This window comes from Ranitomeya imitator, chromosome 7, assembly GCF_032444005.1.
Source record: "Ranitomeya imitator isolate aRanImi1 chromosome 7, aRanImi1.pri, whole genome shotgun sequence".
Lineage (NCBI taxonomy): Eukaryota > Metazoa > Chordata > Amphibia > Anura > Dendrobatidae > Ranitomeya > Ranitomeya imitator.
Window position 1 is genome coordinate 31975330 of NC_091288.1, and position 26636 is coordinate 32001965.

The following is a 26636-nucleotide window of genomic DNA, read 5'->3' on the forward strand; positions in this document are numbered from 1 at the left end:
CGGGAGCTTCAGACTTCAGGCCGGGAGCTTCAGACTTCAGGCCAGGAGCTTCAGACTTAAGGCCGGGAGCTTCAGACTTCTGGCCGGGAGCCTCAGGCACTGTTGACACTGATACATTTGGATCCTCTGCAAGAGCAGACAGCGCAATAAGATCCCCGCATGGTGTCACCTGTGCCGGACCCCTCTGTGTACAGGGTAGAAGAGGACTTCTTGCTTGGATTGGTCTGTAAAAACTTTACTTTTTGTAAACAGTGGCACAAAGCTGGCATTGTTGTTTTTGGAGGGGACATTCAGATGGCATTATTTATTTTTAAGAAGACACTCTTAAGGAATTAATACTTTTTAAGTAGGGCACTCTTGGGGCATTATTTGTTTTAAAGGTCACTCAGGGGGCATTTTTTCTTTGTTTGAGGACTCACTCAGGGGGCATTATTACTGGGTAGGAGGGTGCAATACTTCACTTGGCACTGGCAACATGTACCACTGGTCAGGGGACCTCTGTACTTGACGTAGGTGCAGGTTCCAAATGTGGGACTGACTTCTATCAGATGTTGTTGATATAACCCTGTAAGCTCGTATATTGACAGGAGCGGACATATCATTGGTGCAACCTGGAGGGGCCCAAGACATAAGGGGGCCACTACTACCTCCAAAGCAGGTGGAATTGTGCATTATGAGGGGATTATTTTTCCTGCAGAAGGGTCCTCTTTTGTCTGTGTCTGTGTCCTCCACTATGCTAATATATGTATACAAATAGCTACAATATATATAGTAGCACATATATCGGCTTTTTTGTGTAGGCACACATACATACACTACTTACAGAATGTATATAGCTGTTTTCATGCAGCTCTCTTGGCTTACACTGCATATTTAATCATCTGCTTTGTGTGTTTTCCTGAGCACGTTCATCTATGATGTTATGTAGAAAATATTGCTATAAAATGAGGTTACACCATATTTTTTCTGCTTGCAGGATTTCAGTAATCAGTGTCAAAGCAAATGACTTTATTTTGTGTCCTGTCTGCGCAAACATATACACATAAATTGCCATTTTAATTAGTGGAGCTAATTACTTGTGACTATCAGCCCAGCTCATAGATCTCCAATCAAGGGCGAGAGTTGCGGCTGGAATTTGTGGTGACATCAGTCAGACGGCTTTTGCTGGCAAATAAATCGTTTATCAGGCTTACTGTACAGATGGCGAGTGGAAGGGCTTACATACCCGGCATTGTCTATGGTGGGCTATAGTATTAATAATGCCTATAAATCTTATGTGTGGTGCTATATACATTAACACATATATACAAACGGAAAAACATTTATACTAGGTGCAGTGCATATACATTGTGTGTGTGTGTGTGTGTGTATATATATATATATATATATATATATATATATATATACACTAGATGGTGGCCCGATTCTAATGCACCGGGTATTCTAGAATATGTATGTACGTCGTGCTGTGAGTGGGGGTTAAATTCCGCGCCAATATCACTGATTGGTCGCGCCCGGCCTACCGATCAGCGAAGCGTGGTTCAAATCTGGCACCAATTCACGGCCGGACTGCGCCTGTCGCTAATTGGTCGTGGCTGGGCACGACCAATGACCGAAGCAGTGTTTAAATACCGCGCCAATATCGCTGATTGGTAGCTGATAGGTGGCCGCTACCAATCACTGAAGCGGTGTTTAAATCCCGCGCCAATATCGCTGATTGGTCGCGGCCGGACACGACCAATGACCGAAGCGGTGTTTAAATACCGCGCCAATATCGCTGATTGGTCGTGGCCGGCCGGGCGCGACCAATCAGCGAAGCGTGGTTTAAATCCCGCGTCAATTCACAGCCGGACTGCGTCTGTCGCTGATTGGTCGCAGGATGTCTGGGATTCGGGGCGCTGGATGTCGGGGGTTTGAGGTGCAGGATATAGTACAGCCACGTAGTATATAACTCAGCCACGTAGTATATAACACAGCCACGTAGTATATAGCACAGCCACGTAGTATATAGCACAGCCACGTAGTACATAGCACAGCCACATAGTATATAGCACAACCACGTAGTATATAGCACAGCCACATAGTATATAGCACAGCCCACGCAGTATATAACACTTCCCACGTAGTATATATCAGTCACGCAGTATACAGCAGTGTGGGCACCATATCTCTTTAAAAAAAAAATTAAAATAAAAAATAGTTATATACTCACCCTCCGGCATCCATCGAAGTTGTCCCGATGCGTGCGAGTCTGCCACCAGCTTCCGTTCATAGAGATGCATTGCGAAATTACCCAGATGACTTAGCGGTCTTTCGAGACCGGTAAGTCATCTGAGTAATGCATCTTTGGGAACGGAAGCTGGCGGCAGCCTCGCTGCTCGCACGCATCGGTGGACGGCGGAAGGTGAGAATAGCACCATTTTTTATTTTTGAAAATTATTTTTAACATTAGATCTTTTTACTATTGATGCTACATAGGCAGCATCAATAGTAAAAAGTTTGTCACACAGGGTTAATAGCAGCGTTAACAGACTGCGTTACACCGCGTTATGCTGTGGCGTAACGCAGTCGGTTTAACGGACTGCTAAAACGCTATGCGGGCGCTGACTAGGGGGAGTATGGTGCCATGTGTTATTTATACTATTGATGAGATATCATCTTGGACAGGCCTCATGGGGGAGTTGTTTTGTATATTTTTAACTGTTTTTAACTATTTTTGTTACCAATAAAGCTGTTCTTCTTTTTTCATATACCTGATTGGTGGTGTGCAGATTATATTGTGGCTCCTTTTCTCCCTATTCCGACTAGGGGGAGTATGGAGGGGGCACTAACTGCAGGGGAGTAGGGAGTGGCCATTTCGCGGCCGGATTGTGCCCGTCGCTGATTGGTTGCTTCCGGCTGGCCGCGACCAATCAGCGACTTAGGATTTCTGTGACAGACAAACAGACGGAAGTGCCCCTTAGACGATTTTATATAGAGGTATATATATATACACACACACACACGTTAAATGAATTTGACATTTACACCTAACAAGTAAAATAAATTGTAATATATGTGTATATCCTACTATAAACATATACAATATAAAATCAACTCACTTAGCTGGACTTATGTACAGTTCATATACACATATAAGAAAAATATAACTGCAAAAATATACAGTTTATATACACAATTGAACTTTAATATGAATTTCTTGGGTTAATTTGATAAGGGTACTTGCATTAATTTTGTGAACTTCATGCATATCAGGTAAAATCTGGGCCATTTCCTTTAAAAAGGATCTGTCAATTGTCATTAAAGGGATTGTCCATTATGTGTACAACCCCTTTTTCAATAACTATACTCCCCCCTTGCAAAATAAATACAGCCTGTACTCCCCTCCAATGCTGACGCCATTCCAGTGATGTCAGCGCCGGGTTTCCCTGGGATTGCGTGAATTTGTTATGTCACATGAGCCTTGCAGCCAATCAGCAGCCGCTAATGGTCCCCATGAAGTGGACACCCGGAGCAGTAGCAGCTCCTACTCCCTCTGGTTGGCCCATCGCTGACATCGCAGGAACGGCGCTGGCACTAGAGGTGAGTAAAGGCTGTTTTTATTGTACATGGGGGAATATAATAAATGAGACAGGGTTGTTCGAGTACTGGACACCCCCTTTAATATATATTTATTTTATCTGGTGTAAATGCCGCTGTTCTTCTGAATCCAGTGTTATTGTTCTTTCCTTCCTGCGCCTCTCCATTCCTGAGATATGACCTTCTCTTCCCAGCATGTAAATGTAGTATTATTATCCAATGGGGCGTGGTTATCAAATCTTCTGTGGGCATCTTCATGAGGACAACGCCTACTTGAATAATATGACTGGATTTATGGTATATACAGGGGAGAGGAGGTCATATTTCAGGAATGGAGAGGTGCAGGAACAAAAGAAAAACACCGGATTCAAAATAATAGGCGCATTTACACCAGGAACAAAAATATATATCTACTATATAAAGCTGAATGTGTGTATGTGTATGTGTGTGTGTATGTCCGGGATTGGCATCTGCACCGTCGCAGCTACAGCCACAAAATTTTGCACAGTCACACGTCTGGACCCCGAGAGCGTCATAGGCTATGTTGTGAGGCTAAATTTTAACCCCGCGCGTTCCAATTCACCAAACAATTTTGCCCCCATCTACATAATGGGGAAAAAAGTGAAAGGAAAAGTGTTGGAGGCGTCGCAGCTACAGCAACAAAATTTTGCACAGTCACACGTCTGGACCCTGAGAGCGTCATAGGCTATGTTGTGAGGTGAAATTTTAACCCCGCGCTTTCCAATTCACCAAACAATTTTGCCCCTATCTACATAATGGGAAAAAATGAAAGAAAAAGTGTAGGAGGCAAATTGACAGCTGCCAGATGTGAACAAGGGGGACTTAAAGAATGAGAGCGATGGCGCCAAAGAGTATATACCGTACAGTTGCTAAGGTGGGGCCCCGAAATGGGATACTCACCACACACGGGGATATGAACACACACAAAATGCGCCACACACTACCATGTGCTTGAACACATATTACCCTCAGCACACATTTCACCACAAATACACCAACCTCGCCACATAAAAGTCGAAACACAAAAGTCGCCACTCAAAACTCGCCACGCGCAGAACTCGCCACATGCAAAAACTAGGCTCACGCAAAACTCGCCACAAGTGCAAAACTCACCTCATGGAAAACTCGCCACACGCAAAACTTGCACACGCGGAAAAATTGCCACATGCACAAAAGTTGCAACACATGCAAAAGTTGCCTCACACAAAACTTGCACATACTCAAAAGGCACCACACATAAAACTCGCCACGCGCAAAACTCGCCATGCGCAAAACTTGCTGCACACAACTTGCTACACTAACATGTCACATGCAACTCGACACAAAAAGTTGCTACACGCATGTTGCCACATGCAACTCAACACACACAACTTGACAAACGAAACTCACCCTAAAACACACACAAGTCTGGTATCCTTCAAAAATAAAAACCTGATTAATAAGCAGACAAACTATAAGAGCAACAACTGTACTATATAGGAAATCCGGCAGCTGTCAGTCACATGACCTGTCTATTATGTGTATGTGTGAGCTAATATATGCTGCCAGGGGGAGGGCTTCCTGTTGGCTGGGGATGTATCAGGCTGCCAATTTAGCTTACAAATACTGAGGTAAAAATACTGAGCAAATAACATGTGAACGAGGTCTAATACAGGAGGAGATGACACACAGGTATATACTATATACAGGGGAGATGACACACAGATATATACTATATACAGGAGAGATGACACACAGGTATATACTATATAGAGGAGGAGATGACATACAGGTACATGTATACACAGGAGGAGATGACATACAGGTATATACTATATACAAGAGGAGATGACACACAGGTATATACTATATATAGGAGCAGATGACCTACAGGTATATACTATATACAGGAGGAGATGACATACAGGTATATGCTATATATAGAAGATGACATACAGGTATATACTATATACAGGAGGAGATGACACACAGATATATACTATATACAGGAGGAGATGACATACAGGTATATACTATATATAGAAGGAGATGACATACAGGTATATACTATATATAAGAGGAGATGACATACAGGTATATACTATATACAGGGGAGATGACACACAGCAGGTATATACTATATACAGGGGAGATGACATACAGGTATATACTATATACAGGAGATGACATACAGGTGTATAATATATATAAGGCAGATGACAAACATGTATATACTGAGGTGAAAATGAGAGGTGTGAGGTGAAAATGAAAAGGTGTGAGTGCAAAATGAGAGGAGTGAGGGAAAATAGTGGAGTGATCAGAAAATGACAGATGTGAGGTCGAAATGACAAGTGTTAGGGGGGAATGAGAGGAGTGAGGGAGAAAATGAGAGGTGTGAGGGAGAAAATGAGAGATGTGAGGGGGAAAATGAAAGATGCGATTGGGAAAATGAGAGGCGTGATGGGAAAATAAGAGACGTGAGGTGCTATAACTAACCACAGATATTTACTATGCCCAGGCAACGCTGGGCTCTTCAGCTAGTTTATGATAATTGCAAGTCTTCTTGAATTGTCATTTCTTATATAAATATCCTCCACTGTTTTCTCTTCCAATAAACTCTTGATTTATTTAAAAAATATTGACAGATTAATTTTTTTTATATTTATTATCGCCAACATATTCAGCAGTGCTGTACAGAGATTGTCATCTCTGTCATTGGGGCTCACAATTAGTGATGAGCGAATTTACTCGTTACTTGAGATTTAGTTTTTTCGCCGCTGCTGAATGATTTACAGCTACTAGCCAGCTTGATTACATGTGGGGATTCCCTAGCAACCAGGCAACCCCCACATGTACTTATGCTGGCTAACAGATGTAAATCATTCAGCTGCGGCGATGAAAACTAAATCTCCGAGCACTAAAAAATACTCGGAGAACCCCCGAGCATGCTCGAGAAATCTCGAGTAAGGCCGGGATCACACATGCGAGAAACACGTCCGTCTCTCGCATGTGAAATCCAAGCTCTGGCGCCGACACTTGGGAGCGGAGCGTGCGGCTCCATGTGTTGCTATGCGGCCGCACGCTCCGCTCTGGAGTGCCGGCGCCAGAGCTTGGATTTCACATGCGAGACACGGATGTGTTTCTCGCATGTGTGATCCTGGCCTAAGGAGTATATTCGCTCATCACTACTAAAAATCTAAATGCCAAATTACATTTTAGTATGTTGTGGGTTTTTTTTGCATTGCAGTGGGGGGAGGAAATGGGAATATTTATTGTTGATGTCTCGTGCATTTTTCATCAACCTGGTGCACACGATCCGGAAGCAGAACTGATTTTGGATGCAGAGCATATTCGCTACATCCAAAGCACTGCAGTCTATTGAATGCAGGTGAATCTGCACGTGTTCACTGAACCGTGCGGATTCACCGCATCCAATACATTGTACGGGTGAAATTTATTTTGCGAAGATTCGCGTCTCCGCAAAAAGAATTGACAAGCTGCGGTCTGGAAAGATGCGCCACATGTCAGTCTCCGCGGACGTCTAGTGGACATGGGATTTCTTGAAATCCCATCTACTATGCTGTCACAGCTGGACGCTGCATTGGTACGCAATGTAAACCCCCCAGCAACTTCGGATCGTGGACATCTACCCAGTGACAACGTAGGAAAATCCAATAGTAACACCCAAAGAGATAAACTGTAATCAGCAAAAGTAACCTATTAGCAAGTGTTCAATTTTTCTACAGCACCACCACAGGGGAAAAATGAAACATTGGGCAGCACAGTGGTTAGCACTGCAGCCATGCAGTGCTGGGGTCCGGGGTTAAAATCCCTCCAAGGAAACATCTGCAAGGAGTTTGTTCTCCCGTGTTTGCACAGGTTTATTCCGGGTTCTCTGGTTGCATACCACACTCTAAAGACAAACTGATAGGAATGTGAATTGTGAGCCCCAATGGGGACAGTGTCAATAATATCTGTGAAGCGCTATGGAATTAATGGTGCTATATGAGTGAGTAAAATCAATACATAAATGCTGTCCATGTGATCTATGGAGGGAGGGTGATACTTTATAGCTACATTTCCTCATACCCCATAGAACTGAGTGGGATGTATGTGCATCACTGTTCGTTCTTCCAGGTATTGGAGAGGGTTGTTTTATATAAACAGGAAAATATACAGTATGTCAAAAATGGAAATTTGCAAAAAATAAATAAATATGGAAAATGCCCCCAAAAATACTTAAAAATGCTTGAGTCCCTGTGGCCTAACAAACAGGCAATGGCTGTCGAACAGTCGCGAGACATACAGCCGAAAATACGCGTTTAGGACACGAGTGTGCTCAGATAACACCTTATCTTGGCATGCTCGCTCATCACTATAAGGTTACGGTCACATTGCGTTAGTGCAATCCGTTTAGCGCTAGCGAGTTGCGCTAATGCAATGTTTTTAATGGGGCCGTGTCCCGGGGTCGCGGTAACGTCCCCGCTCTCGCAGATCCCCGATCTGCGAGAGCGGGGAACGGACCGCGGGCGCACCTCGGACGCTGCAAGCAGCGTCCGAGGCGCGCCAGGAAACACCGGCGCGTCGCTAGCGCGTGTCGAACGTGGCACGCGCTAGTGCTGCGCGTTCCCATTGCCGTGAATGGGCGCGCTAACGGACGCGTTGCACGGCGTTAATTTCGCCGTGCAACGCTGTCCGTTAGCGCGTTCCCATTAACGCAATGGGAACCAAGCCTTAAAGATCATTAACCTGATTCTACAAGTGCACATGAAGATTACAGGGGTGATTCTTAGAACCGTTACTTACAGATCTATTCTTGATACATTATTTTTGTGACACAAATAGAAACAATTTGCTGCAATGTAACATTTCTGCTTAGCAGAGTGTGTTTTCTTGCAGTTAATGTGACTCACATATTAAACTGACACCACAAACAGACGCAGCGTGACTGGTGCTAAAAGGAACATATGTATAGGTAGCGATAAATACAAACAGGCACCAATATGGAACGTATGGGAACCCGAACCCCCGAGTACTGGATGTGCCTGGCACTTGGGCTGTATCTCGGCTCGTACCGTGTTTGTTTCTGCTTTTATTTCATGGTTATTGTATAACAAGACTCTTATCAAGTGGATTCCTATGACAACCTTCAGAAAGTGTCCCTGCCGTCAGACCCCCACTAATCAGATATTCCATCAACGCTGTCCTTGAATAAAACCTATGACGATTTGGTGAAAACAAGAAGATTGCAAGTCCTGGTCAGTAATCCCTATCGTAGAAGTGAATTTTCATCTTTTAATACTACCTGGTTAGATGCGGTGTTCGCATGTCATTTACTTTTAAGGGACTGCAGTCCTATAGAAGTAAATAGGGCCGTGGTCACACATGTGCGTCATCGCTCCGTTCACACAGGGGACTTTGATTCCCCTGTTCTTAGGGTCACTGGATTCACAAAAGCTATAAACTGGAATTTTCATCATAATGAAAAGAGTCACCATTAAATAAAATATTGCTTTAGTAAGATTTATATTGCATTTACATTTTTAATATATGATTTTTTTTTTATTTCTTATCTTTGCATTAAAAAAAAAATAAATAAAACATGCAATTTTCGCATGGGACTTTAGGCCAAATTTAAGACTCCCGCTTCCTGTTCATCACATGGACATTAGCAGCAATAGACTGACTTAGACCCTATTTGTATGTATAGAAGCATTATCTGGGCATGCTCTAATACGGTCAAATGTCATTGGAGGGAGGGGAGGCTCTTTATTATTTCTCTGAGTTGTCACCCTGCTCTACTAGAATCTTGTATAATTCATTTAGTTAGATATGAACACACATGTCCTAATCCCATACTGCCTCATAACTTGGCAAATCTGCCTTAATTGGGTTGTTGCATGTAATTCAGGCTAGAAACCATTTGGCAATTGGGTTTCATTAAACATTTTTGCACCCATTGCCTTCTATAGCTTCTTTATTGCACCGTCTGTTGGTGACTGCAGAATGAGTTAACTGAAGAAACACTAAAAGAAATCAAGAACAAAAAATGTGGTAGTCAGTAATGGTTACTTTTTTATCCAAGCATAGGGGAAAAATTATGGAATTACTCAATTCTGAGGAACAAATTATGGAATCACTCTGTACATTTTCATACCCAAAAATAACACCTGCATCAAATTAGATCTGCTCGTTAGTCTGCATCTAAAAAGGAGTGATCACACCTTGGAGAGCTGTTGCACCAAGTGGACTGACATGAATCATGGCTCCAACACGAGAGATGTCAATTGAAACAAAGGAGAGGATTATCAAACTCTTAAAAGAGGGTAAATCATCACGAAATGTTGCAAAAGATGTTGGTTGTTCACAGTCAGCTGTGTCTCAAATCTGGACCAAATACAAACAACATGGGGAGGTTGTTAAAGGCAAACATACTGGTAGACCAAGGAAAGGCAAACATACTGGAAGACAAAGGAAGACATCAAAGCATCCAGACCGGAAGCTTAAAGCAATATGTCTCCAAAACAGGAAATGCACAACAAAACAAATGAGGAACGAATGGGAGGAAACTGGAGTCAACGTCTGTGACCGAGCTGTAAGAAACCGCCTAAAGGAAATGGGATTTACATACAGAAAAGCTAAATGAAAGCCATCATTAACACCTAAACAGGAAAAAAACAAGATTCCAATGGGCTAAGGAAAAGCAATCGTGAACTGTGGATGACTGGATGAAAGTCATATTCAGTGATGAATCGCGAATCTGCATTGGGCAAGGTGATGATGCTGGAACTTTTGTTTGGTGCCGTTCCAATGAGATTTATAAAGATGACTGCCTGAAGAGAACATGCAAATTCCCACAGTCATTGATGATATGGGGCTGCATGTCAGGTAAAGGCACTGGGGAGATGGCTGTCATTACATCTTCAATAAATGCACAAGTTTATGTTGATATTTTGGACACTTTTCTTATCCCATCAATTGAAAGGATGTTTGGGGATGATGAAATCATTTTTCAAGATAATAATGCATCCTGCCATAGAGCCAAAACTGTGCAAACATTCCTTGAAAAAAGACACATAAGGTCAATGTCATGGCCGCAAATAGTCCGGATCTCAATCCTATTGAAAATCTTTGGTGGAAGTTGAAGAAAATGGTCCATGACAAGGCTCCAACCTGCAAAGCTGATCTGGCAACAGCAACCAGAGAAAGTTGGAGCCAGATTGATGAAGAGTCCTGTGTGACACTCATTAAGTCCAGGCCTCAGTGACTGCAAGCTGTTATAAAAGCCAGAGGTGGTGCAACAAAATACTAGTGATGTGTTGGAGTGTTTTTTAGTTTGTTTGTTTTTCATGATTCCATAATTCTTTCCTCAGAATTGAGTGATTCCATAATTTTTCCCCTATGCTTGGTTAAAAAAAGTAACCATTACTGACTGCCACATTTTTTTATCTTGATTTCTTTTTGTGTTTCTTAAAGCCAGAAAGTTGCCATTTGAAATGACTTTAGTTTTGTGCCATGTCTGTGATCTGCTTTTTTTCTACAAAATTAAACAACTGAACGAACATCCTTCAAGGCCGGTGATTCCATAATTTTTGTCAGGGGTTTGTACGAGTTCTAACTGTGAAAAACATGTCTAGGGCTTTACACATTGTTGTTAACCATTGTGTGTAGAACAAACCTCTGCAATATAACAATTCTGCTGAGCATATCTTCCCGTAAGCTGTAATTGCACCTGCTCGCTGTGTTACAATGTATTTCTACTAGTTGAAATAAATATACAATTACTGCACACTGCTACAATAATCACAGACTCCGGAATTGTTACAAAGGCAATGTGAGAGTAAGATTCTAACAAATTTATCTCATTCAAGAAAGTTAGAAATTAAAAATTAAGTTTTCTAAAAGCAAATCATTTTCCTCTATGACGCTATTCACAATGATAGCAAAAATTAAACTGTGGAAATGGAGAACAATAATCTGCAGCAGTATCCACGTGTAATATTCTGGCTATGTGGGGACTCCGAAATGACATTCTACTGGCACTGGCCTGTTGTCTCTGTACCTTCCTATGAGGGCTCGTGCAGACGAGAGTATCTGCTGCCCGTACGCGATTCGACAAAACATCGGATTGCACTCAGACCAATGCTATTCTATGGAGCTGTGCAAGTCAGATTTTTTTTCCTCTGACAGAGCCTGTCCAAATATAAAAATGTATGCATGTCAGAGTTTGATCCAATATTCGGACCACACTCAGCCATGCAAGTCAAAGAGTCTGTGGAAAATATCAGACTGCACTTGGATAGCATCTGAGTGCAGTCCGATTTCCACAGGCTGGCAGAATGGAGAAGATGAAAATTTCTCTCCATCTTCTCCTCATCTGAGTGAATCGGATCACACTATGCTGACGCTCTGATCAGAGTTTGAAAGCCGTGTCATTTGAATAATCAACCCGATTCTTTTGGATGAAAGAGTACACAGTCATCTGCACCTGCCCTAAGTCGCCCATCTTGAAACTTTAGAAGCACAGCTCTTCTTCTCCAAGATTTCCCAAAAATTTCAAAGTGACAGAAAAAGGGACATGAAAGATATAAGCTTTCAGTATGAACGCAATTATTTTCAATTAAATTATGCCAAAAAGCTAAAGCAATTAAAATGGTATGGATACATTTAGGGACATTTTTTTTAATTAAATACATGTACTTTGGGCTAAAAATCATTTTTGCTATTTGGTTTAAATAAAAAAATGGGCACTGTTTGGCTTTTAACGCTGTTTCTTAGCTCATTACTGGCTGTAAAATGATGTAACTGAGATTCCATCAGTGATCTACTTTGGAAATGGAGTTTTAGCTCCACAAACCACATCAAAAGAGAGTTTAAATTCCATGTGATCTTAAATCAGATGAGAGAAGCTCAGTAAAAGACAGATAAAAGAGTTGTAAAGATCCCATCAGAATGAGCTCACTGACAGATTCTTAGTTAAACCATTCTGCAACTTATTCTTGTTGGCTTACTAATAGGGTAGTAACACACGAGTGTATAAAAAAAATCATACGAGTGTTATCAAGAAAAGTGGGATTTTTTTCTCGCTTGTCTGTATACAATCCGTTTTTTACAGCAGCAGCTATTAATAATTTACAGGACCATGTACAGTTTCCTATGTTACAGAATTGCGATATATCCCCCAAAATTAGATGTTATAACGTGGCTCCGTATGGCAATCTTCCCGTAAAGGAATGTACACACTCTTTTCGAATGCTGACGTACCTGCATAGTTTTTCCTGAAGAATCTTATTTGTCAACAATTTAGTAGTTTTTCCCGCCAGTGTCATTTTTTTTAATTTCACATATAAAATAGTGGTGGCTTCCAAGTGGATGCCATCTGAAGAATGGTCTGCTCCCTTCATTTAGACGATTCACGGCTTTCGGAGAATGAAGGGGTTAAAATAAGTTACTAGGTGAAATGTGCACAGCAAGTCATTTTGACATCGCTGTGCATCGGTTCATTATTACGTTCACTGAGAGCTTTCCTCTGGCGGCAAAAGTTGCAATGTGCACATACCTTAGTGCTCCTATGTGCTTCTATATACTTGTAATGTGCCTACAGACTTTTATGGTGAAACTTCAGTCTACGTTTCGCCGGTAGACCACGCTCTCCAATAAAACGATGCATAACTATATACACCAGAATTAGCTCGCTGAAGGATCCTCAGTTAACTCATTCAGCAGACAGCAATAGAGAGTGCAATATAGAGGCTGGAGAAGGCGAACGGTGCAAACTATTTTAAAGTCAGGGGCAGGAGTAGGGCGCAGCTACACGGAGGCCCCCCATGACCACATTTGGCCGGGAGGTTTTTGAATAATGCGAGGGGGTTCTGATAGGTGGATAGGAGCCGGGGAGGAGCAATAAGGAGGGGGATCTAGGGAGGAAAGTGCGGGAAAACCGCCATTCTATCCCCTATATGCGAAGCGAGCAGTCCCACCCACCCTCCCATTTGCTTTGCTGGCCTGGGGTGTTTCATAGGGGGGGAGCTGTCATATATGGATATATTTTTAATTATGTAAGTTAGCGCAAAAAAAAAAAAAGGGGATATATGTGTTTATGTATATGTGTATAGTTATGAAGAAGGAATGTTGGGTATAATTTTGCATATTTTTGTGTTATTGTCACAGTGGCATTGTTGGTGGGGGGGTGGGGGTTCTTGGAGTTGACGCTGATTGGTAGGGGGAAGGAATTGGAACATAATTACAGGCAATTTAAAATTTTGTGGGGTTTTGATCTGGCATTTTTGGTATGGGCTCTGGACGGGGTTTTACCCTGGGAGCCGTTGGTGGTTTTTCTCGGGATGTACGGTGCCCTCGAGCTGGTGATGTGCGGCTGAGGGTAACATGGCGGTTGATCTTCATTTGGGGGTTTTGCCAGGTCTTTTTAGCTCCAAGAACCCTCCCCTCGAATTTACATACTGATTGTATTACTGTTTATGTTAATTTTGTTAATAAAAGTTGGCCGCTGTGGCCGAAATATCCAAAGAATATAAATGGTTGTGTTATTATTCAAAGACTGGGTTGGAACAGTACATCGGGGGGGTGGGGGGGGGGGGGTTTGGCGGTATTTAGGATTGCGCCCAATGGGAAACCCTACTCGGCATATGCAGTCATGACACCCGATTGCAGAAATGATTTTATCTTAAAATACATGCATTTAAGTAAAACAAAAATGGCCACAAAGTGATACATATCCTATAAATGGGACTTAATATAAAAAAATATTCGACCTGTTCATGGGCATATTGGACCTTGAATATCCTAAGTATTGAAAGCAGCCCATTAAGAGTTCTGCAGGGATTTTTTTTTCCCCGTAGGCCTTCTTTGCAGAGAAAATATAATTTTTTTCTTACTCTTCTGAGTCACAGGATTGTTGAGTCTCATGAGCAAATATCCCTGCAGGAATCCTGGAGACATCCTGAAGAGCCCTTGTTACTTTAGACAGCACATATAGCCCTCTCTAGATGCTGCATTCCTTTGCATATTCTTTTGTTCTTCCTTGCAAACTCCTTTTAACCCCGTGGCTGCCTGCACGGTCCTGAGAGTAATTTGCCAGCAATGTGTTATTTGTCTCTCCCTGATTAGCTGGGCCCCAGTTGTAAGCCTGGTATACATTTTTCAGCCTTCGTGAAAGAAAACCAGAGCGGGGTACATGTGTCTTCAATATGCCGGTGACAGGGGGCTATTTTCACTTATGGACCTCTCACCATGTGGAAATGAGGAGAGGAGGCCACTGTTGTGACGGGGTGACCCTTTCTACAAGTTCGGACTTATTCCTCGCTATAAACAAACGCATTTTGGATCGAGTTAAATTAGGAGATGAAAAGAAAATGAAAAAATGTAAATGAATGAAAACAAAATAAAAATAAACTGCACACTCTGGGTTAGCTGCGACGTCTCACGCTTATAGGAATCATCATTTGACGGCAAAATTAAATTTTTCTATTTTTTTTTAAATTATTTTAAAACGGCCCAATAAACAATGTTACATGGGTAGAAAAAAAAAAAAGACACAGGTCACCCTTTCTCCACCATTTATACACTATTGATGGATTATATATAACCCAAAATGCCATTTGTTGGGAGAAAAGACTGACACTTTACCCTACATGCCCTCCACATGGTCAATAATTTAGAGAAAAAAAATTACCTTTGTAAAATCTTTCCTGGTCAAAACGGTGTGGACTGACTATTCACTGAAGTATCAGATTACAGCTGCGTATTGAAGCTTATGGAAATGGAGGGTGGGGGAGAAAGAGCAGAGAGAGAGAACAGACACAGAGAGAGACACAAAGACTCATAGTGCTGATGCTTTCGAGTGTATTATCTCAGCCCTGCACTGTATTTACAGTTACATTGCTCAGTATCACAGTATAATTTCCTCATTGCTGCTTCTGTCTGTGTTTTTTCTTACATCACCACTGGATCACAGCTACACTGCTTTGTATTACAGTATAATGTCCTTCAGGTTGCGGTTTCTGCCTGTGTAAGTGTTTATCTTACATCAGCACTGGATTCTCAGCTACACTGCTCTGTATTACACTAAAATGTCCTTCAGGTTGCGGTTTCTGTCTGTGTGTTTGTCTTACATCAGCACTGGATTCACAGCTACACTGCTCTGTATTACACTATAATGTCCTTCAGGTTGCGGTTTCTGCCTGTGTAAGTATTTATCTTACATCAGCACTGGATTCACAGCTACACGGCTCTGTATTACACTATAATGTCCTTCAGTTTGCGGTTTCTGCCCGTGTAAGTATTTATCTTACATCAGCACTGGATTCACAGCTACACTGCTCTGTATTACACTATAATGTTCTTCAGGTTGCCGCTTCTTATGTTTATGTGCTATATAGAGACAGGAGAGCAGGAATCAATTCATGTCTGTATGTGCTGTGTACGGGAGACATCATGGCATCTAGTCTCCACCCAGTAGCTCAGAGACAACTTAAAACTAGCGATAGAGGCTATAGATTGGAAAACTGGTCAAAAACTACAGTAAGGTATTGTAAAGTGGGAAATAGTGTCTTTTTCATGTAAAAAAAAAAGCCGCCTAAGTTTTTTTTTAATCATGTATAATTCCTTTAAGCTCATAGGAGAGGACATATACGGCATACATTAGAATAACATGGAGGCACAGAATGAGCATGATATGGGCATCGTTTGCACCTTTTTATAGGATTCTGATTTTCAGCTGTGATTTTTATCAGATAGTACATGGGAGATTAATTTATAAACCATGTTATTGTTTTTGGAAAAGTAATTTCAGATGAACACTGTCCCTTTGTTCGAACTCAAAGAGATGTAATCAGGATTGGCTGACACGTTATCTGAACTCCCATTAATAAAATTATTCTGTAGTGTAGCCTAAATTGTTAGACCTGATTTCTTGAAATTTTGAGAAACAGAAGAGGCAAAATAATTTTGTATAAGGCCAAGTTCACACTACATTTTCCATCCTACATTTAGCCCATATGTCAAGAAATCTCCCAACGCCTACGTAAAATGTCTTAATGGGGTCTATCCAAATAGTCATCATAGGTTTTCATTTATTGAGCGGTCACGTGGTGCCGCACATTACAGTGATGAATATGCAGCTCCTCCTCCCATAGGGGTGGAGCCGCATATTCATTACTGTAATAAGCGGCACCACGTGACCGCTCATACAGGACAAGCAGCGACGCTGAGAGGATGTAAGCGTCGAGGGAGCTGGGTAAGTATTTTAATGCCAGCAGGGGGGGGGGGGGGTTTGAGGCACAGGGGGTGAGAGGGGGCAGATTACCGGCACCTTTATTTTAAAAACAAAAATAAATAAAACAAAAAGATTATTCATTCCTTCTTTCCAGCGAACGCTGCTGGCAAGAAGGGATGAATACCGGCTTCAGCACCGCATGCAGGGGACAGCGCTTAACTCTAGCGCTGTCTCCTGCACGGTCCGTGTGGTCCTCAGTCGGCACACGGCTGCCGCACGTGTGCCACACTGATGTTCAACGTAAGCACACGGACACACGGACACGGATAATTCCGGTACTGATTTTTCCGGTACCGGAATTATCTGGACGTGTATCCACACACAGTATTTTTTGCTACGCCTTTTTCTTCTGCAGCAAAACCAGCTCTCTTGGAAGTTAAAACACTGCATCCAAAATGCAAATTTTGCGGCGTTTTTGCATTTTTTGGGGGGGTGTGGATTACATGTGTGATTTGTCTAGAGTACATGTTTAATGAAGCTAGTTTTATTCACCAAAAATGCTGCAAAAATGCAGCAAAAGCTGTTTGCTGCCATTTTGCAGTGTTTGCATTTTTTCATTGCTTTCCATGGGTGAAAAAAATGCAAAAAAAGTTGACAGAAGTGACTTGCTGCAGATTTAAAAGAAGCTGCAGCTCTCAAATTCAGTCATGAAATAAAAACAAAAACAAGTGCCGGACATTATAGATTTCTGTAAAAAGCAGTTTTAATTTGTATTAAAAAAAAAGTTGCAAAAACGCTGCATGTGAATATAGGCTTAGGCTGGCTTCACATGTCCAAGTTTCCCGGTCAGTGTACAGACCTCAATTTCCAGACCGGCCGCAGGGTTCCAGACCTGAATTTAGCAGTCTCAGGCCAGTTTCACACGTCAGTGGCTCCGGTATGTGAGGTGTCAGTTTCCTCACGTACCGGAGACACTGACTCACGTAAACACATTGAAATCAATGTGTCTCTGCACATGTCAGCGTGTTTTCACGGACCGTGTGTCCGTGTGCAAAACACGGAGACATGTCAGTGTTAGTGGGAGCGCACGGATTACACGGACCCATTGAAGTCAATAGGTCCGTGTAAAACACGTACCGCACACGGATGCTGTCCGTGTGCAGTCCGTGTGCCATGCAGGAGACAGCGCTACAGTAAGCGCTGTCCCCCCAGCATGGTGCTGAAGCCGCCATTCATATCTTCTCTCCAGCAGCGTTCGCTAGAGAAGATATGAAAAATTCTTTTTTTGTGTGTTTAAAATAAAGATCCCTGTCCCCTCCCCCTCCTACCCCCTGTGCGCCCCCCCCGCTGTTACTAAAATACTCACCCGACTCCCTCGCAGCTTCCTCTCAGCGCCAGCTTCTCCTGTATGAGCAGTCACGTGGTGCCGCCGATTACAGTCATGAATATGCGGCTCCACCTCCCATAAGGGTGGAGCCACATATTCATGACTGTAATGGGCGGCACCACGTGACCGCTCATACTGGAGAAGGTGCGGCGTGGAGAGGACACTTCGAATGAGCCAGGTGAGTATTTTAGTAACAGCGGGCGGGCGCACAGGGGGTGAGAGGGGGGAGGGGACAGGGATCTTTATTTTAAACACAAAAAAAAAAAAAGGATTTTTCATATCTTCTCTCCAGCGAACGATGCTGGAGAGAAGATATGAATGGCGGCTTCAGCACCAGATGCAGGGGACAGCGCTTATCTCTAGCTGTAGGAGCTGTCTCCTGCACGCTCCGTGTGGTACCCAGTCGGCACACGGGCGGCACACAGCTACCGCATGTGTGCCACACTGATGTTCAAGGTAAACACACGGACACGGATAATTCCGGTACCAATTTTTCCGGTACCGGAATTATCTGGACGTGTGAGACTGGCCTCATAATGTATTTATTTTGTATTTATTTTTAGAGCACCATTGATTCCATGTACATGAGGATGGCTGTGAGAGGCTTTTCTCAGTGTATAGTTTAAATAGAGGCGCAATATGAACATACCCTTTTTCTAGAGTAAACTTTCCAAAACATATACAAATGCAAGAAAAGTGATGTGCACCACAAATATGTGCACTTGGATGCATGTCAATCACAAACCCTATGTAGAAAGTGAAAAATCATCAATTTATTCTAAAATATCCCCATCTTTGGCCTTTACAGGGCATTTCATCTCTGCTCAGATGACTGCCTAGACTGCCATTCAAGCATCTTCCAAAGGTAGAAGGAGAAGCTGGTTTGTAGAGTTTAACCAAAGATTTGCACCGATTCGGTCGAGCGTCCAGTCCGGTCCTCCGTGACATCCGGGACAGGGAGATCTTCACTTGGGTTCGGCATCTTGGGCGCCTCTTGTGCTTACCAGACACTGTGATGTCGTAAAGTCACGGACTGATACATTTCATGACATTATGTGAGCCTTATGCAATGTCATGATGCTACAGGGCCTAGCAAGAGCTGCCCAGATTGCTATGCCAAGGAGTCCGTGCCCTGACGTGAAGACTTCCCTGGTCCATCCACCACAAAGGACTGGATGTCCGATGCCGGATCAGTCAGCATGAATATTTTTGCTCAACTCTACTGGTTTGCTAAGCGGTGAGGAACCTAAGGGGCAGACAAGCCTCCTAAACCATGGTCAGCGACCTCCCACTACTATATGTTTGAACTATAAGCCCTGCAGGAAGATAAAACAGAATCAATCATGTCAAACGCAGCCAAATCAGTCAGACTATTAGACATTTTTGCATTTTTCTGCTGAGCACTCCTCTTTATCTAGTTTGCATTAGAAGGGTTGCATGCCTGACTTGTGATTGTCTTATTCAGCTCACACTGAAGCAAGCATTCAGCTGGCACAAATCCACATAAAAGAAAAAGCAAACAGCGAAAAAGCAAAAAACACTGAAGGATATATAAAGGACTGGCAAATTATAGAGAACGGCTCCCTTCTGATGTATCTTTTTTATATCATCATCTGACAAAATATTGTGCAGAAGTGAGGGTTGCAATGCAATTTCAACACAGTTAAATGAGCTTAGGGAAAGGTGTCTCATCCTCCGAAAGATCCAAGACAAACATTTGCTTTGTCTACACATCACCCCTTTAGAATATCAATGTCCTCTGTTAACATTGGCCATGGACAATAGATGATCATCAGTGGATCTCTTTGTTTACAACGGGATCTGCTTAGAAACAAATCTAACAAATTTGGGGCCACCAGATACTTCCCTTACTTTATAAATTAGCGGAAACATATCGGGCAAGAGGTGAGACTGATAGAAAAATGACAGTCCAGCTAGTAGTCATCTCATGTACAAGCAGAAAAATGGATATAATGCCGCACTGCCAATGTTCCATCAGGCGATGAGAAGACAATTAAGTATATTTAAATGCAGTTTTTATTTCTCGACGCGTTTCGGAGCATACAACACTTCTTCATCAGTACGAACCACAATAATGCTTGTAGTCATCTCATGTCTTTGGTCACCTTTACGGCTCGGATGGAACACAGAGCTTGCACAGCAATGCAGGGAGCAAGTACAGAGCCATGAAACCTCTGAGCACTGCCATAATCTGGATTCTGCACGTATTCTCCCCTACAAGCAATGTCCCTGACATGCAGAGTTTGATGATGCATGTTACATTTTTAATAGAGCTGCGGTCAAGTATGATTTCTGCCATTTTCTTGCCTTATATTTCCTTCAATATCTATGAGACCAAGATAGTCGTGAGACGTCCTTGCCATCTCAGTGAGTCTGCTGAATTCTGCAGAAGTGAGCATGCTCAATACCCCCCATTCTTATAATGATTGGGACCCCCAACACTGAGAAACTTATTAGATCTCATGTGCATAGGTAATAAGTGGAGTTCAGCAAGGCGATTCATAAGACCTTAGTTCAGCGTCTACTTTGGTACTTGGTGGCCACCGTGAACCCCCTACGACCCGCAGCATCCACGGCGCCTCTTCTGATTTAATAGGCTCCGCGATATCATTATGATGCACTGGGGACACCGCAGATAATAGAAGCTTTGCAGACCACGGGCTGCTGACATGACCATTGGACCACAGTCCTGCAATCTTGTTGCTCAACTCTAGCGATAAGTTGTAATTATAGGACAAACCTTTTAAGTGATGTCACCGAGTTGGGCAGTGACATCATTTATTGCCATCCGGTCTATCGGACAGCTACTTATGATTATGTTATAATGTGACCAATACATTACTGACTTGAAGCCATCAAACGGATGAATATGCAAATGAGACCTCCATGTACAAGTACGCTTTTGCATGAAATTTTCACTTACTGTAAGAAATGTCGTCAGTTCTGTGACATCACTCTTGCACGCTGAAAAAAAAAAAAAAGAAAGACTGATCAAACAATCAAACCAGGGATAGAGATACTATTATTCTTAAAGAAGACCTGTCACTTGGGATAAATACAATTTTTTTTGCATTGCTTTTGCCACTGAAAAACACCATGTTTTACAGTACTAAGAAAGTGAATGAGATTTCTGAAATCAAATGAGTAGAAAAAAGAAAAATGTATGCAAAAATAAGCGTATTTTAGGCAGCGGTTTTCCTGCCAACACTCTGGTTTTTGCTGCAGAAAAATCTGCTGTAAATACTTAAAGGGACTCTGTCACCTGAATTTGGCGGGCTCGGTTAGCGGTCCGATGGGTGGTGTTTTCTGTTCTTTCATGCACCCCTTCCTTTCCCACTGGCCGCAATATTATCTTGAAAATGATTAGGTTTCCTCCGTAATACACGCATGTGCAATGCAATCTCGCCTTGCGCACGCGCAGTATGCTTTGCCCAACTGCGGGCAAAGCCGAAAAGCATTAGTGCGCATGCGCCGGCGCACTATGTCCCGGAAGTCTTTCGCTGGATTCCTGGACATAGTGCGCCGGCGCATGCGCACTGATGCTTTTTGGCTTTCCCCGCAGTGGGGCAAAGCATACTGCGCGTGCGCAAGGCAAGATTGCTTTGCACACGCGTGTATTACGGAGGAAACCTAATCAAATTCAAGAAAATATTGCGGCCATCGGGAAAGGAAGGGGTGCATAAAAGAACAGAAAACACCGCCCATCGGACCGCTAACAGAACCCGCCAAATTCAGGTGACAGGTTCCGTTTAACGTGCACATAAACCTAATAAAAATTAAGACTAGAAAACAATGCCAAAAAAAAACCAAAAATGTAGAAGGAAAAACTTTTGGATGATGCAAATTGCAACTTCCCAAAAACAATACCCTCACTTGTTTCGACTAGTTATTCTGACCTTTGTTTCGTTCTCGAGCTATATAGCTTTTTGCTAAAATGTTGACATCACGATTCTACTCATCCAACATCAATTCTTTCTAATTAGCGATCCACAATCTTTCATCTTCCATTGTGCAACTACACGACGATCAGCGAAGACTGACGGTAATGGAAGGGTTAAAGAATGTAATCACCCACATGATACATTTTATTATGCAAAACAATACATTTAGGGTGCACCATTAACTTGTCAGCCAACATACCCGCTGTAAAACATGCCATAAATAATCTCAGTACATCTGCTGTGTGTTAGCCAGCCCTGAAACACGCAGGGCGTAAAGCTGCAGAACTGGCAGAGACCCGGACTGTCTCTGCGGCTGATTATCATAACATAGGAAAAGTGACAGGATCACGAAATTATCTATTTCACTGTGCAGGGCAATGGAAGCCAAGTTTCTAAAATGGGTACGAGAAGGAGACAGTGTTAATTTGTTTTTCTAATTTTGTCTTCATAAACGATCACTGAAAAAATCACCCAAGAATATTGTCAGTTTATTTACAGTGGTTGCAAAGGCGGCTTAAATGGGCGATCCACTTCCCAAAAATTTCCTTAAGACTATAGATGAGCGAAACCGAACATAAAAGTTCGGGGCTCGTACCGGACAAATGACGAACACTGACTTCATCCGGAAGTCTGTTGCAAAGTTCGAAGTTCCGGGGAAAGTCTGGGAGGAAAGAAAGAATTTTCCAGCTCAAAAGTTCAAGTCTCCATTGTTGTCATTGGGATTCAGGTTCTAGTTCAAGTTTTGGTACCCGAACCAAACTTTGAAATAAAGTTTCGCTTGGGTACCAGAACCCGAATTACCACGCGTCTGCTCCTCCCTACTTTAGACATCTTCCTAATAAAAATATTTGACAATTATTTGGTATTCACAGAGGTGCTACCGTCTTCGGATACCAGCATGATCTCAGAAGCTCCACTGGGCATTGATAGTATCCTGTGTTGGCACGCCATCAGTTCTGTGTCTGGAGTGGCCTGCATGACGGTTCTTTTACTAGCTAAGCCAGCCCCCTTCTATACATCTGCCTTGACAGAGAAAGAGGCTGGTTTAGATAATGGAGAAGTGAAATCATTGGTTTAGCTAATGGAGCAGTCAGCCAGTCCCCTTCAAGGCCGATCACGGCTTGACGTTAGGGCTTGTTTTCACTTGCGAGGAACACGTCCGTGTCTCGCATGTGGAAACGAAGCTCTGGTGGCGGCACTCCGGAGCGGAGCGTGCGGCTCCATGTGTTGCTATGCGGCTGCACGCTCCGCTCCGGAGTGCCGGCACCAGAGCTTCGTTTCCACATGCGAGACACGGACGTGTTCCTCGCAAGTGAAAACAAGCCCTAAGAAGTTTTCTGCTGTGTCGAACATGAGCCGGAAGTGGAGCTGTTGGGATCGGTGTGGATATCTGAGGATCAAATCACCAGTCCATAAAGGGGTTGACAGTTGATGCTGAAGACTCCAACATACAGAAAACTTCTAGCAATTGTTAATATTGGCCCCCGATTATGGTACTGAGTTTTGTCACCTACAACAACATTTTTTTCCACCTTTCCAATACAAATGTAGTACACTTGCTCCGAAATAATACAGTTCATTTGGAAGGTAAACTCCTGCACGGGTAGGTTCACATTGCGTTAGTGCAGTCCGTTCAACGCATACGTTAAATGGACTGCGCTAACGCAAGTGCCGACTTTGCCGAGCGCTAGCGCAGATGGAGCATCTGCTAGCTCCATCTGCGCTAGCAGTGACGGACCCGGAAACGCAGCAGCCCGCGTCTCGTGTCCGTCACTCAATGACGGCACATCGCTAGCGCACGCCCATTGTGGGCGTGCGCTAGCGATGTGTCCGACATTGCATTCAATGGCGACGTTAACGGACTACATTACGTTATTCCGCGGTGTAACGTAGTCTGTTTAACGGAGACACTGAACGCAGTGTGAACGTTAACAGCGCCCTTTCTCCACGGTGGTCCCCAACCTTGCAAATAAGAGTGCCATTCGGGTCTATACATCATACAGCACCCAAATAATGATTATATAGGGGAAGGCGAGACTGAAGAAATGCTGGAAACCGTGTGCCATTTGCCTCTTGTGCCCTTATTATTATTCAGCCCTTTTTAGACTTGTTTCCTATTGAAAAACCCATGTAAATAGGTGCAAATGAGGACTCCCCGCTCTGAAGGTGGAATTTTACTGTAAATACTCTTACAATGCAGCGTCTGTAATTCAGTGGACACCAAAGGCTCATTTATCTGTTCAACAACTGTATGTAGAAGCGACCTAATTTAGCCTTTACTGAACATCCGCCAAAACTCCGCTCTGCAACGGGAAATCAAAACTAAATGTCATGCCGTTGTCTTGAGAACTTTTGGCAGAGACAATGGAAGATTTATTTAGAAATCATATGTATTCTCCATCTTACCAGTATCAATATTATTTGCTCTTTACGAGGACACAATGGGGGGTGCTCAGGGTGTTTTATTGGCTACTAAATAAATGAATTGTGTAATGTAATCATGTATAACTTTTGATTATATACACTGACAACATTGGGACAGGAAAGCTGAAAACTTACTACAGATTCCAAATATTAAGAATTTAGGCCATCCATCATAATCCCAATTAGCCAAAGGTGACAAGTTATGAGGTCGAAAAAAGTGTGCTGATTTTTTTTTTTGTCCTAGCAGACTGAGCTTGTAGGGTGTTTTTTTTTTTTGCTTAAATTCATATATTTTGTACTAAAAATAACTTTTTTTTGCAATAAGGTTTCATTAAACATTTTGCACCGTTTGCCTTTAATAGCCTCCGTCTTGCACTGTCTATTGCCAGCTATATCTATCAGTCAGCTCACTATGACTGTCTGACAGTTTGTAACTCTCTTATCTGTGTTTTTCTGAGCTCCTCTTAGTTGATTGATAACTAACTGAAGGTGCAAGTAAAAAAAGGATCCAGTAAAAGCCAAATGCTGAGAAAAATCTTAAGAAACCTAATTGCAAATACAATTTTTTAATTCCCAAAACATGTATTTAAGTTAAAAAAAAATTGTTCCCAAAACCCCTTTACTTCCAAAGTTGTGTTGTACTGAACTTGCTATATCACAGGATAGGTCATCAATATCATAGAGATTAATGCGAATGACTGATCTCAGGAAGGATCTACGCCACTAGATATCATCTATTGGTGAGTTTCTATCCTGCAAGAGGTTAACGCGATCAGTTGTGTGCACTGGAGGAGAATGTATACATCACTCCTTCCTGGCCCGAAACCCACGGATTCCTGGATTCATTTGCCAAAAGAAAAACAAAAATGAAGTGTGGTAACAGAGAAATCCGAGCTGTAACTATAGAGACAAAGCAATGTTTATATTGTAACTATATGGAATCGATTCAACAACATGGATGTTAAAGTTACAATTCTAAATAATAGTCCAAAAATGTTCTCCACCCACCCTGAACAGTTCTGGTCTGTTTTTCTAATAATCCTTTTATGTAGGCTATTGAAATGGTTAAAGCAGATCTTAGCACAGATAATATATAATTGGATCATCATAGACGCTGCCTCTTCCATTCTGCACCGTTTGGATGTGTCTGCATTTTCAATTTCAATGATACTTTTCTGCATTCTGCTGAACCCCGGCGGCAGTTCAGAAAACCAAGCCACTGATTGTTCTTTGTACTAATCTTATGTCTGGGGAAATAGTGATTAGTGGTTAGGACAAGCTCGGGCAGTCTTCAGCTGTTAAGGAGCCACTTTTTTTATTATCTGGTTTTCCTATAGCGCCAACCTATTCTTCAGCGTGGTACAAAAAGTGCAGTCATGGCAATCTCTCCAACCAACCAGGCTCAATATTGACTTATGAGGTCAGTTTCCTAGAAGGCAGAACATGCAGACTCCATACAGATGTGGCCCTAGACAAGCTCAGGACCCAAGGGGCCACCATTAACCCCATGTGCACAATTTCCATGGAATTCTGCTATCAGAAGTCTGGTTGACCCATGGTATTTGTGAAAGTAAAGCAGCCTCAGCGCACCCTTGGTGTGGCCAAACACTTCAGTGCACCTTCCCTCCTACTTTGTTTCCCATCCATCCTTGCCCTCCCCTTCCTTGATTGACCATTCTGGCTTCACATGGGGTCAGAGAAGGGCGGAGATAGATGGCAAACAATTAGGACGGAAGGTGCACAGAACTGTTGGCCAAGCTACGGGTACATCAAGCTCCTGTGCTGGGTTTGAACAGTCATTTTGTGCTGATAGACTTTTTTTAAAGGGACTATGACAGCGCAGAATGACTGTTCAAACCAAATACAGGTGCTCGGTGCTTCATGGCATGGTCAAACAATTAAGTAAACCTTCCCACCTGCTTGTTTTTCCTCTATCTCCACTTCCCCCTTTTTTGGTTAACAGCTCTGTCTTAATAGAGATGGGCAGAGATACGTTAAAAACAAGCAGGTGTGAGGGTGTACTTAATTGTTTGGCCACACCATGATGCAC

At 42.7% G+C, this 26636-nt stretch overlaps 1 protein-coding gene across 11 annotated transcripts in view; it reads right to left on the bottom strand.

Moving 5' to 3' along the window:
* BAZ2B (bromodomain adjacent to zinc finger domain 2B) overlaps positions 1–26636 on the bottom strand; it is a 361802-nt gene that overhangs the window by 246988 nt on the left and 88178 nt on the right. For all 11 annotated transcript variants that reach the window (XM_069733005.1, XM_069733004.1, XM_069733003.1 and 8 more), the window contains exon 2: positions 21145–21185. The gene's annotated coding sequence lies outside the window, so the exon portion shown is untranslated. The remainder of the gene's footprint in view (positions 1–21144; positions 21186–26636) is intronic.